We start from the raw sequence: 14410 nt of genomic DNA, 5'->3' as shown, positions 1-14410 counted from the left end.
CCAAACACATAAACACACTGTTATAACCTCATGCAGTTCCTTCCACAGAAACCTTGCAAGATTTCCCTTAACAGTACACAAGAATCCTCATTTTTCTTGTCTCTTAAACGTTTAGATTTTTGGCAAAAGGGCTTCCATTTTAAGAAAAGGCTACTGCCAGGAATGTGACTAAAACTGGCTCTGTGTGGGGAACTACAGCTGAGAACAGCCCCGTATTTATGAGCATTAAATCTCTACAAAACACAGGAACAAGAGTCAGTGGGCTGGCAGCAGAGCCAGGCCAGTTTGTCACGGGTGAAACAGAGTAACTGAAATATTACGGCAAGGCTGGAAAATCCTGCAGAGGCTCATAATAAGTCTTTCATAACAGATACTATTGTGCTATCATCAAGCAGATAAATAACAAAATGGCATGCAACAAAGCTGAGGTCAGCTCTGCAGCCAGGCAGCCCAACAGCTCCACCCATTCCAAATGCCCCGGAAGGCATCAGGCAGCGTTTAGGCAGCGTATTCAAACTAAGAGCCATTAGGTAGAAAATTGTCCTTTCACTACACATTTTGAGAGGAAAAAATCCAACTGTGACCCCACAGAACAATGGTTGTTTAAGCTCAGCAACAGATGTGTCAAATGACTTATCCCAACCATGAGGAGTTAATTGATGCTATAAATAGCACTCTGCAGACAAAAAAAAAAAAAAAAAAAATCCACTTAATTCTAGTATCCAAAGAACACAGCAGAGCTCTGCTTATCAGTAAAACTATTTTCCTTTAAAGAAGTGGGCTTGGATGTTTTACATGTAGATTAACACAGAGAGATAATTTGATTTGAGGCTATTGAGAGATTTCCTTCCTTTTATGTTTCAGAAGAACAGGGCTGCATGCAGCTAAATGAGATCCATAGATTACAGTAGAAGAAAGGCCAATAAAACTGCACAGCTACATTCCCGGGTAATAACAAATGCTTTTTAATTCTAGGGCTCCAGTCTCGGGGTTTATGAGGGCATTTCCAATTACTACTTTTAAGATTAATGCAAATAAGTGCATCAAATGGAAGCAGATTCTTTAACCCATCTGAATCATATATTTAGTATCTCCCATAGCATTTTATACCAATAAATAAAACTGGCATTGCTAGGAAACAAACTCACATCTGAAGTTGTTCAGAGCAAGCCTCTTCTCTGTGGTTTTCACCTGCTTTCAGGAGAAAAACAAAACCAAAACCCTTCAGCTGTTTTCCAGAACATGGGTCTTGTTTACCTCTCACAGCCACATGTAGTGGACTGTGTGGCTGCTCCACCAGGGAACTGAATACATCAGTATAAACAGGAAAGAACACAATGTCAATGTTCGTGTTTAATTCTTGAAGCTACTAAATCAAAATAATTTCATTAGCTGCTTCCCAACCAATCTTACTGCATTACTCTCCTGTATTTCAGCCTCTCTCATTAAAAACAATCAGATTTCCACCTTATGTTGCTTTAAACCAGGAACAGTATCAATGAAGAGATTAAAGCAACACAAAGACAGAAAAAAGAGAATAAGGCCCACTAGCTTTAATTCTCTCCAGTAACATCTGTGTCATTTTAAATCCAGGACTCTTTTTCACTGAGCTACGTTTGGAAGCCTGAGGCACTAAGTAAATCTACTCTGTTTAGACCAAAACTATTGATCTGTTTTCTGCAATGGCATGTGCACAACACACCCTTCACTGTTTCAGCATCTGTAATTTTAAAACGCAATCCAAGTTCATTTTACCCTTGTAAGTTTAGGATGCAATCCAAGTTTGTGCTGATTAACACCACAACTCTTTAGTATTACAAGGCAAACATGCATTTGAGAACTAATAAATAATTTCTGAGCAAAATAAAAGTATTTAACTCATCTGCTGTCTTGAATAATCATTCAGTTCATGCATAAACATAAAGACAGGAAAAACAGACACATTTTAATGAAAGTCTTGGAGAAAGTCATCATTCCACATGATGGATTTTAGCATGTAACACCTCTCAACAGAACAGTCTTTGTTACACCTTATGTTTTGCAAAAAGGTGCTGCTCCAGAGGTAGTGCCTGGTTGAGGGTCAGAAGCTTTGCCACAAGAGCTGCCAGTTCAACTCCCCTGTTTCCAGCTGCAAGGCGTTGCTAAATTTTCAAGGCAGAAATCCTTCTCCCTGAAAAGCGTTTCCTATTCTATTAGCCAAGCATCTTGGCTTCTGTGGGGTTAAACTGACAGCCAAAGCAGCCCTCAGAGAGCAATATTCAGGACATGCCTGGTTCATATCAAGATGCCATAGTAACCCCATTGATTAGTGCAGACTCAAGTGGTCTTTACTCATTTAGATCTTCCCTCGCACGCAACAGAAACGCGGGGCTGTGCTTCCACTGCCAATGCTACAGCCATGCACTGAGCAGAACTGCAAGCATCCATTTTCAAGACTAAGATTTATATCTTTATTACAAGAGCTTTTTATTCACTGGTTTGTGGCTCTATCACAAATGTCAGCATTTGGGCTGCCAGCAGAGCTGGGCTGTGGTGTCCAGGCTGCTCTGCAGGTGGTGAGAGCCTGGCACAGGTCACCAAACCAACACCACACCAGGGATCCCCTTCTCCACATCCCTCCTTCCCTGCATGGAAAACCTCTTCTGAATCTGGCCTGCTCATAAACCTGCATTTCAACTGCTCAACTACCACATTTCAATTATGTCTTCTGTGCTGAGGCTGACTATGACCTGAAAATCAGCAGAAATTGGGAAAAATATTGGGTTTAGGGGGTCAGTAAAATTGTCTTTTGGAGAAGTCATTTTCTTCCAGGTAGCTATAGTTAGACTCTGATCTCACCCCTTCCAAGCCTATTCTACATTTTTATCTTTGACTACATCTTAATGCTTTTTGTAGTTTATATCCCCCATCAAGAATATTTCCTATTTCCAGGAACGAACTTATCACTAGTGCCTAATTACAATTATTTGGAAGCAGAAATATTTCTTCCTAATCACTTAAGATCTGCTTCTTCTATTCAAACATTCCTTTTTAATAACCATCCTGCTGGTAACTGCTGAGTGGCAAAAATAACAATTTTGCTTTAACTTTCTAACCGCTTCAAATGTTTAAAGCAAATTCCCTCATTATACTGATATTAAAATCCTGTGCTGTATCAATAGGAATACATTTCAGCTATAATAAACACTTCTAACTCATTTCAGTAAAACTATGAAAGGAACAGAGGTAAGTCCCAAACAATTCAGACAGTAAATACAATGTAAACTCTGCAGAGAATCGTTCCAATAAAACTTTTTGGTTTGACATATATAAAAGGAAATATGTTTAATCTAAAAGTAATCAAATGAAAATGGAAATAACTTTTTAAAAATCAGTAACATGACGTGTTATTCAGAGGATTATTTCAAGGAATGCTTGGCTGAAACTATAATCCACCTACACTGAGAAAAATAAAGCAATACACAGAAGGGAGCAATATTTCAGGAAAATAAACAAGAGTACTTTAATATTTAATCCCATTATTCACTTTCAAGTCTCCAGATTTAAAACAGGTACACCAAAGTGCTGAGGTTCAGAGCAGAGAAAATGCTTATGGTCATCGAGTGGCTTTTGTTCCCAGAAAGACAAAGAGAGAGCTGGCAGGGAGGGCATGGAGAGAGGAAAAGACATCCTGACAGTCTGACCCTTACTGCCTGTAGGAACAAGTCCCACAGCTGAGAGACATCCCCTGCTCTGTCAGGGGCAGAATGAAGCTAAATTACTATTTCCATGGTAAGAGGAAAAGGGAGAGATGGATGAGAGAAGGCACAAAAGAGAAAATTGTCATCCCTGTTTTCTTCAGCTGCACTTGTGTTTTATCCCTGCCACTGCCTCTGCTCTGGGCACAATGGACAATGGCAGAGGGTCCTGTCCTAGTTCCAGTTTTAAGAGGTATCATAGGGGTATTCCCTTCTTTCTACTCAATCATTCTACCACTATGCTAAACAAATTTTAGTTGGCCTTCAGTAGCATACAAACAAAGGAATTTCTGAGGTGTAAAGACAATTTAATAAAAGGACAAGGTTTATTAAGGATTTAAGAACACAGAAAATGAAATAGTAACAAGACACTCAAGAGACTCAGCTGCAGAAACACAGTACCTTTTATAATCTTTCTTTCTTGTAGTGGCTTTTAAGATGGAAATTCTCCCTTGGTTCGATAATAACTCTGTAAGAGAAACAAAGAAAATAACAAATATTTTTATTCCATGTGTGGGAAGTAGGAAGAGGGGATTATTTTTGAATAACTGGTAACATTTACATAATATTGTGGAAGTCTTGTATTTGTATCTCTCCTCAGTTCCCATTTCTGAGTCATGCTGGTTTACAAAAAAAAAACAAACCAGCATCTCTGGCATCTATTCCACCATCACCTGAAATCCCAAGAAAATCCCACAGAGTATTGAGAGTAAACTCCTTTAAAAGATCCTCCTGATTTCTGTCCCAGTGCCCCTCATATATGCATAAATCACACACTCCTAAACTTAAAATTTAACCAAATATATATTTAATTCCTGATTAATTACTAGATTTAAGTGCAAAAAATATTTCCCTCATAAGCACACACCAGAGCATTTTCAGTCATCCGGGTCTAAATGCCATCTAGTGGCTCTAAAAACGTCAACTGTGGTTCCACAGATACACCTCATCCTGTCTGACATTTTTTCTTCTAACAGCAGGAAATAAGAGAAATTAGGGCAGCAAATTCACCAGAAAGAACTCAGTGATTTTCAAAATCTCATTTTTTGTTAGAGCTTCATGCAGCATTCCTGTTACAGCATTCCTCATCTGAGCAATTTCCCACAGTTAACCAACAGGATCCTTTGTCTTGGCTTCCCATTCTCCTACTCTCTCTGACAGCAAGAATATTTGAAGCAGTTGATTCCTGCAGATCAGCCTTGTTGGGTTTCACTCAGGTAAATTTTACCATTTTACCGTTCCACTAACACATGGCTCCATCACCTGACCCTTCCTCACTGCTCCTCCTTTGCCTGCATGGCACAAAGCAGCCAAATAATCTGAATGGTAAGTAAGGAAAAGCACTTCAATCCTGCAGACTCACTGTAACCACAGAGGTGCTAAAAGATAATTCTACATCTCTGATGTAAGAAGAGAGCTTCTTTGAAGCCTAATTGCTTTTAGCTTTTGTCTCATGTGAATATGACTTATCTCCTCTAAGTAAGCTAATTTTATTTCTTTTATTAAGCCAGAAATAAATAATGTTTTATATTTAGTGTCATCGGGAATAGACAAAAACTACCAGAAAAATACGTGCCTTGATTTTTCTTTCCTCCTTTTTCACCTGTATTTTTGTTGTTGATTCAGAGTCAAGAAGACAAACTGCCTAAGGCTTAGGATGTCCTGGGTAAGACCCAGTCCCACTACAGCATTCATGTACAGCTGTGGGATGTTGTGGGAATAAAGTGCACTTGCCTACCTGACAAGATCTCAAAAACATGTATATAAAATATCAGCACTCTTATATACACCCACACTGTTACTGGTGGTCTTCTAGTGATAATCACACCTGTATTGCCTGAAATTTATTTTTTTTATTTATTTGATTACCAAGAAAGAACTCCTTGTCTTTTTAACACAAATCTAAGAGTTTCATTTTACTCACTGAGCAGGGTATTTGTCAAAGCAGTGACAGTCCCTGAAGTGCTCTGTGGGTTGTGGCAAACACCTGGCTCACACAATGCTGGGCTCACACGGGCACAGTCTGTCTGCTGGGGAAGCCAAGTGCTGGTTTATATCGGCTGATGGCAGCTCAGAGCTTCAGCCCCAAGTCCTGGGCAGCGTGCAGCTTGCTGAGCTTCATGGTTATCCTGCACAGTGCCTCTGCAGCCCTTGGCTGCCCATTTGATAGCACGACCCGGGGGACAGGGAAGAGGGAGGAAACCCCACCAGCTTGGACGGCATTACATTTGGTAAAACACCTGTGTTTCATTACAAAAATGCTGCTTCATTCCAGTGATATACTTTTATTGCTGATTTTAATCAAGTATCTTAGAGCTCTCAAATGGGAAAGGTGGAGAAAAACCTGTAATGCCTTTTCAGATTGCTTGTTATCTCTCACTTGTAACTAATTACCCCCGTAGCACTGTTAAAGACTGAGTGGTTTTATGTTTGCTCGCCAACAAATGACAAAAAAAAAAGAAATCAGACAATTAGTCTCTAGCTATAGTAACTAATTAAGATAAATATTTTCAGAACAAAGAACTTAACAGAACATCAAGGCACTGACACTGCAAAAATGTCTGGGAAAGTAAAGCATCTATCAGCAAAGTGTTTCTTGCCAGTCAGCGAGTTCCACAATTGCATCCCCACCACACTTCATTCCTGTCCTACTCCAGTGAACATAATTAGTTATTAAAGCTTTTCTAACATGGTGAGAATGTGAGCAGCTTATTGGACTACAGGAGGACTTAGGGACAAATTTTGATTCTGCACCGTTGCAAATGTGTGCTCTGCCAACAGAAGAATACAAAAAATAAAAAAATAAAATGTTTGTAAAAATACAAACAGCATGATGGCAAGTGGAGCAGCAACCTGTTCTACCATTCCTTTTTCCTAAGGTCTTATTTTGTACCATCAGCCACACCTGGCCTGTGCTAGTAATCCACTCCTCACACCTTCTCAGTCCCTTATTCAGAAGGCTTCTGAGCATCTACCCAAGCTCTTGAAAACAGAAACTGGTGACATTAACGCTGCCAAGTGTGAGGCAAGCAAGCAGTGTAGTCCAGAATAAATGAGACAAAAACATGGTGTGGATGGACAAGCAGGCTGCTTTTCAATTCAGCTGCAATACGACTATAAGCATGCATTGCAAAATCTTGCCCAAGGTATGAATGGAAAGCCTTTATCTTTGGTTCTTTCTGTCACTCAAACGACCTCCTCTCTGGCATTTCTGGCATTAAAATAACTAACAAGGAATTTGGATGATGTAATTTATTTGGTAGCAGAAAAATTACCTGCAGACTCATGGCTCCAAAGCAGCCTCAGGAATGAATGTTTCTGTCACTTACAGCAGTGGATTGCAGTCAGCACAACTTCACTTGCCAACAGCAACCCCAATGGAAAAGAGACCAGTGGAAAAGAGCTCACTTACTCCCAGATTAATTTGTCTGTCATGTTTTGTTTTTATTGATTGCAAGAAGCTGATACCCTCCAATTGTATGTTTTCCTTGGCAAGAGCTCTGTCACAGATAAATCACCAGAAGTTTGGGCAGAGCTGAATAGAGCTCTCTGAAGTGGATTTTGTATCTGCTGTGATTTACTTAACCAAGAGACAAGGAGGTGAAAAGAAAGAATTTTCTTCCTTCACCTTACATCTTCATTTGCTGAACTGCTATTTTATTTCACAAAGAAATGTAGGGTATTCTGACTGACAGCACAGTTCTGCTTTTATGTAAGGTATCAGATGGCAAACATGAGGTAGCTACATTACACAACTCAGTGTGTGGGTATATGCTCTGTCAAAACTTGCATCAAAACATATGAAAAACTCATGGGAAGTGAGGTTTCTCCCCTTAAAGATGTGATACAAACATAATGAACAGCAGCCGCCCTGCACACTCATTACAAAGCTTTCCATCAAAAGAGATGGACTTCAAGCTGTTTGATATTTTAATATTTACACTCAATTATCTCTAGAAATTTATTTAAAACAGCATTATTTTTGTGTTACTTAGGAGCTCTGAGTTCCCTCAGAAACTCCTACTCATTCTTAATTATAGTGTAAATCAGCATGTTAACATCAAGCGAGCAACCACTAACTAAAGCAGCTGATACAAATGCAGACAAAGTTCGGACAGAAGCAGTGGCAAAATGCCCAGAAAGTTCCAAACCCCCTCTGAACAGCTCAGTCAACACGGAGAGATACACAGACCTTTCAAAAGAGATGTGCTGGGTAATAGCAGTTACTGCCAATAAATTTTGTATAAATATTACAAAAGTAGTAAAGAGCCCATGCATCAGTACACAGACATGTCACAGATAAGAACTGTGGCTTTTTAAAATGTCAGGACTGAAAATGTACAACAGCCTATAAAATGTCACTCAAGTCATTACATGCTACCAGTGAAGTAAATCATTTATTAAAGAAACAACGGCTGAACTAACTCTGCCAAACCAGGTGCACCTATTTCCTCTGCTGTGTTACTGTGTTGATAAAGACATGACATATTAAAAGAAAATGTATGAAATACAGAACTACAAAAGCCAATGTACAGTGATTCACTCTGCTGTGCTACGATACAAGCAAAATTAAAGCTAATCCTTTCTTCTGAAGGAAATGTCACAGACTTCTGTGCATTTGGTAAATTAATATTTATAAGAAGCCCAGACAGTTTAGTGTTTTTAATACAGAACTAAGATTTCCTCCTGAACATCAAACAGAAAAGTTGCACTCCAACAGCAGTTTCTTGATTGCAACAAACCTAAATGACAGTATTTCCAAGACTTGTTTTCCATCATGTCATTCCGATTAGCAACTGTGTACAACTGGGACATCTGCAAAATCCACCAAGTAGCCATGAATTATACATTCCTAACTCTTTAAAGTTAACACATAATAATCTTCTTATCAAGAGCCTGCTGACAGCTGCTAGTACTATGTTCCTAATAATTCTCATTGCAAACAGACATCTAGGAATGGAAAGGCAAGGTATACGTGGTCTAGTACCACATTGGTGCAGATATACATGTAATAAGTGAGACTTTACCAACAGCATTGTTTCAAGAACTTACATAGCAGTAAAACTACAACTGAACACATTTTACTGAAAAATGTAATTTAGAATTTTACAGCCTAATATGCATAAGAATTCATCACACCCAATTAAATTAAAATGCAGCAGTTGATCACTTTTTATGAAAATTTTGAAAGGAATTTTGTTATATTACATGCTAATATGGTGTTTCATTTAATTTAGATGATGAATTACCTAATTTTGTTTTCTAGTATACTAAGGGTATCTAAATTGAACTTGATAGCATTCACAGGGTAACCAAAGTCACCTTTTATGTATTAGAGAAAGAGGAAAAATTTATTCATTTAAATAGGAGGCAAAGGTGATCTTCCAAAATTCTATAATGAAATTTAATCTTGGAAAAAGAAGGATAAAAAAATTAATCCTGGTTTTAGTAATAATACATTAGTGCACAACTGTGGGAAACTGGTTGCAGATGTTTGTATTCTCCAGGGTAGAAATTCCTCTCTCGAGCAAGCCAGATGCAGTCCTGTAACCATAAGGTCAAGAGAGCAGATTTTCCAAAGCAAGCTGGAATTTTTGGAAGAATCTTATTCACAATTTTAATTCCAAAAGGAAAGCTGCAATTTGCAATCAATATCCTACTGTAGTGGTAGAGCCCAGATTAGGTGCAGGAGCGAGTTTCGCTGGGATGACAATGAGCAGCAGCACTGTGCAGGCAGCACCAGCACATGTTCCTGGGCTGCTCTGACTGCTCTGCTGTGCTCATGATGCTGCACTGACTGCCCGGGGCCAGCAGCTTCTGCCCTGGCAATTACACTGGCAAGGGTTCAACCTGGAACAAAAGCAGCTACCAGATACTTTGCTAGGAAATTTCTTACCAAAAATATGTACTTGAAAAATGTCCAGTTCTTTCTGTGCCCAAACGGAAGAAGAAAATCAGCCTGAGTGAAAGCTTAACTAACAATATTTTGTGAATAAAATTATAGGGTAGCCTAGCTTAAGAACTGTTTTCCTGATAATTTGCATTGCTGCAGATAAATGTGAATACTCTTCATAGTCTAAGCTGACCACTAGAATACTTCATGCAGTCACTACTGGACCAGCACCTAATCCTGTAACTGCCATAAGACCTTCTACCACAGACAGATTACTGTCACATGCTAATAAGGGTAAAAGAAAGGAACAAAAAAAAATAGAGGTAAGACTGGAGAAATCATAGAGAGAATGACAATTTGCTGAAGGTCAAGAGCTGTGAGTGAGAATCTCAGGAATCTCAGAAGTAATCCTTAACACCTAAGTAATGCCTTCCTCTTGTCCTTAAAAAAGACACACTTGAATGAGGCCTCAGTCACATGTCTTATAGTTTACATGAAGGAGGATTTTTTTTTTTTTTTTTTTAAACAAGAACTTAGAAAAGCAGCTTGAAACAAGAGAAGCCCTGTAGCAAACCTGCAGAATCCATAGCACTCTCTTGGGTGGTAGGAGCTGCACACATCTTCCAGAAAACTGGCAAGGGGTATGCAGGTAAACTTAATGAACATTCCCCAACTAACAAAATACATATAAACAGTTAGGAAACCAAATGGTACAAGTAGTCAGATCATTTCAGATGTGCTGGCAATCTTTAAACTTTCTGTTCCACAGCAGCACTGATTTGACTAATGAGGTTTTTGCAGTAGAAATTGCAAGGATGCAAAATCTGTACCTGGATGACAGCAGAAGAGAACAGCACATCTGTCTCACACAACTATCATGTATATCTTATTTAACTGCATAACAATGTTTCCATTTTCCTTTGTTTAAAGATAATTTAGTAAGTTCTGTTTATTAATGATGAGCTGAAGGGTGAAAGTTCACATGAAGACAAAAGTAGGGCCTCTACTCAGTCATGCACATGGAACAGTGTGACATTAGCACAGATCAGGATCATTTATATAAATTGCTTCAGTAAAGCAAAGGGAAAATTAAAGGTGAGTTACTGTAGTAATCTAAACTGAAAAACAATTGCCAAGGAAAGATATAAATAGCATCCAAAATCACTGCTCTAAGAAGGTAAAACAGATGGGCAGGAAGAATAGCTAGGGATAGAAGAAATCAATCATTTGCAGTTGATACAGATAAGAGCTTAGTAACCTTTCCTGGCCAGCTGGGAATTCACACAAGAAGCAGAGATAGCTTAATGAAGAAGGAAGTACGATGAATATTTCTATTCCAAGTCCCAGAACTCTTACAAGCTTCATGCTTCATTCTAATGCATTCAAGCTACTGGGCAGTCATAGCACTCAGGCTATTTAGAGATACACCATCTCATTCAAACACTAAGATACAGGTCTCAGCTCCCAGGACAAACTAGAGCAGCTAAAACATGCACTGTTAGGTTTCCAGAAGCATGTGCTCCCACACTCACATAAAAGTTCTGTAAGTATCTATAATCTTACATTAATTGAAGCATGGTAAATATCTGCATTTATTAACAGTTTGTTTCTTAGTGTTTCCAGTGCATATGTTTAACGATCATAGAATTGTAACAGTTTGTTGGGTTTAATCTGGTCTTTAAACACTGAAAGAGTTCAGCCTCTTCTTTTAAGAGGATTAAAACATGAAAGCAGTAGGAATTTGGTTATCCAGGCACTTCTGAAGCAAAATTATTTGCTTTGCCACACTGTTTTCTTTTTTATGGTGACTGCTCTCATCTTTTTCATGTATTACTGTAGCTCTTCTGATATAGAAAATTTATTACAAATCTCCTGTAAAGAGGCTGAATCAATTATTTAGACCTATATATAAAAGAAACCCAACTCCTTGTTTTGTATTTATCTTTAAGGCCAATTAAGAGGGATTACATGAAAACATATTCCTAAAACTCTAACATCTTGCTAATTTCAAGCAATTTCTTGTTGTTTTTCTAAGAAATATTGAGAGGATGTGCTACAGAAAACCTAACCAAGAAAGAGTGCTGGGACTCTGAGATAGACAAGCCAGTATTTAAAATAGAAAGGAGAAAAGGGAAAAAAAAGAAAAAAAAAAGAAAAAAGGTAGGGGAATAAACTCAGATCACTAGAAATCTGGCATTACAATAAACTGCCTGATCTATTTCAGTGACAGCTTGACCCCAGAGTCCCAAATACTGCATTTTGCTACCAGTGGAGACACAAACAGAACAAACGGTTTTGGAGTAATTCATTTTAATTGCTAATTTTGATACATGATTTAGTGACCGCAGAGAACTGTCTCTATGGCTAGACAGAAGGAAAACAAGAAGGAAAAAAACACATGCCAGCAAAGAAACAAGGAAAATAAGGTGAACAGTGAAGAAAGCACACACTGAGTCTGTCCTACGGAGCCACTGCTGGTCAGGAAAGGGAACAGGTAATTACCAGAAGAGAAATAAACAGGAAAACAATTCACATACATTTGCTCCATGCCACAGTTCCTGCTCTTCATGTTGACAGAAGGATTAATACACATTCCTGGTAAGAACAGTAAGCGTGGAACTGCATCGCTTTTAAAATTTATGTATTTATCAATACCGGTTTGATATACCTGCTGAATTTGTCTTTCAGTACCATGTACCCTTTCCCCTTTTGCTCACACAAAGCACAGAAATGAGAACAAGTGAGGTGAGAGGAGCAGCAGTGGCAGAGCATTTGGAGGTGTAGATGCACAGACAGGACATTTCTCTGAGCTGATGTAGCTGAGATCTCACACACTGCAGAACCTTTCAGCTGAGCACTCTGCTCCCATCAGCTCAGGCTCAGGGAGTGGAGCAGCACCACAGGCACTAACACAACATGAGGAACCACAAGGCAGCAAAGAGCTGACAGATCTCATTTTAGTTTTGCCAGCCTGGACAGTGTCCTCACAACCAGCACCAATACAATAAAACTGATGAACAGGACTGACCGCCAAAAACACAGCAGAGCAGTGGCTCCACCACACAAGTCTTACTTGCATCTTAAATATTTATAACGTGGGGATTTAACAGACAGAATCTGGCTGCACATCTGCTCTTTTTTGGATGGGAGCAGCCAAGCACCTGCAGATCCTGCAGCCCCAACACTCACGGGGGGCTGTGCCAGCTCCAGCACCCCAGGGCTGGGGCTCACCACCAATGTTCAGCTGCCAAACTTCTCCCCTCTGCTTTTATTACTCCTCTGGAATGATTCAGGGATGTCTCTTGTTTCTGTGGCACCAAAAATGCAGCTAAGGATTGATGATGCTAAAAATGCCGGCCTCAAAAAACCCTCAGCTTGACTAGTTATTACAGAAGGGAAATATATTTCATACAAATACCTTGGAAATGAGCAAGATATTTTGATTTTAAATCACAACAGTGTCACAGGCATTAGGTGCTTCTCAGATCTCAAAACACACAGAAATGAAACAGATCATATGAATACAGTATCAGATATAATGACACTATATCAGACTAGCAAAACTCCACAAAAAATATCCTTGTCTGAGACTTGCTAGAAAAATTGCAATGGACTAACAAATAGTGATATACTTCATATCAAAAAAATGTAATCACCCTGAGTAGTCTGAAGAAAAAAAGCCTCACTATATTAAGCTGCTCATATAATGCTAATAAATCTCCATGATAATATAAAATAAGCTGCTATTCTCTCTAGGCCTCATCTCAGTCCTACTGTTCTTGTCCCTTAAAAAGGGAGATGGACTTTGCCATGTGGAGGCCCTCCAGACACTAAAAGAGAGCATGAAGCAAATATACTTTCCACTGAAACCCTGTTATTAACCTACTTTGATTAACAATACCAGAGTTTTAATAACATAAAGTGAATGCTATGGTTTTAAATAAGATTTTTTCATCCACCAAAGTGCCCATAAATTTCTGTAAATTTTGGTAAAGCCATTAGCATATATTTTCCTAGAGTTGGTATATGCATAAACTTATTATTAAAAACTCTAGCAGAGTCTCTCACTGTTAGCCACACTCAGTCCCACATGAAGGCAACAGGAAATTAGATTGTGGAAGAACTACGTAATTTCACTCAAGATGTTAATTAAAAGAAATCACTAAACCCACAGAACTTTAAATCACTAAGAGAATAAAAGTCCACATTTAGGCGAGATCTAAATCCAAGGCTAAGGCCACAGTAAATCCTAACATTACTCGGCCCTGTTCACTGATGCTGAAACCCACAAACTGCAGCCCCTTTGCTGCTGAAAGTCACAATTCAGCATTCTTGTACTGGAAGTTGTTTAGGAGTATGACTGAGCTCTCATTAGGTCTCTGAGATTTACAGTTTTGAAGGGCAGATTTTAATTGTATGTGTGTCAATCATAAACCCATCCAATTGTCATGGAAACACAATCAGGAGTCAAGTGATTAACTTGGCAGCTGAAACAAAAGTTTTATTGCAGCAGTTGACTGAAACTCTGGTTTGCATATATTAAGCTGAATAGAATTACAGTAAGGGCCATGCTGCTGGACACAGGGCTCTGGCAAGACTTTAAATGGATTTGGTACTTAAATTCTTTGTAGAAAATGTGCATTATTCTGATTGTATTTAAGCTAGAGATATCAGAAGAATGCTTGGTTCTTAATATCTGTAATGACATAATCATGGAAAAGGAAATGATTTAGACTGACTGAATGTGAGCTCACTTTCAGGAGCTGGCTGTTGAAACAAG

General features: G+C 38.8%; 1 protein-coding gene across 9 annotated transcripts in view; it reads right to left on the bottom strand.

The window, feature by feature from the left end:
- Positions 1-14410, bottom strand: part of ARVCF (ARVCF delta catenin family member) — a 245977-nt gene that overhangs the window by 158368 nt on the left and 73199 nt on the right. For all 9 annotated transcript variants that reach the window (XM_088176225.1, XM_088176232.1, XM_088176227.1 and 6 more), the window contains one exon: positions 4140-4206. The gene's annotated coding sequence lies outside the window, so the exon portion shown is untranslated. The remainder of the gene's footprint in view (positions 1-4139; positions 4207-14410) is intronic.

The sequence above is a fragment of the Sturnus vulgaris genome, chromosome 19, assembly GCF_052056855.1.
Source record: "Sturnus vulgaris isolate bStuVul1 chromosome 19, bStuVul1.hap1, whole genome shotgun sequence".
NCBI classification, from domain to species: domain Eukaryota; kingdom Metazoa; phylum Chordata; class Aves; order Passeriformes; family Sturnidae; genus Sturnus; species Sturnus vulgaris.
This window is presented reverse-complemented; position numbering and strand designations above follow the sequence as displayed.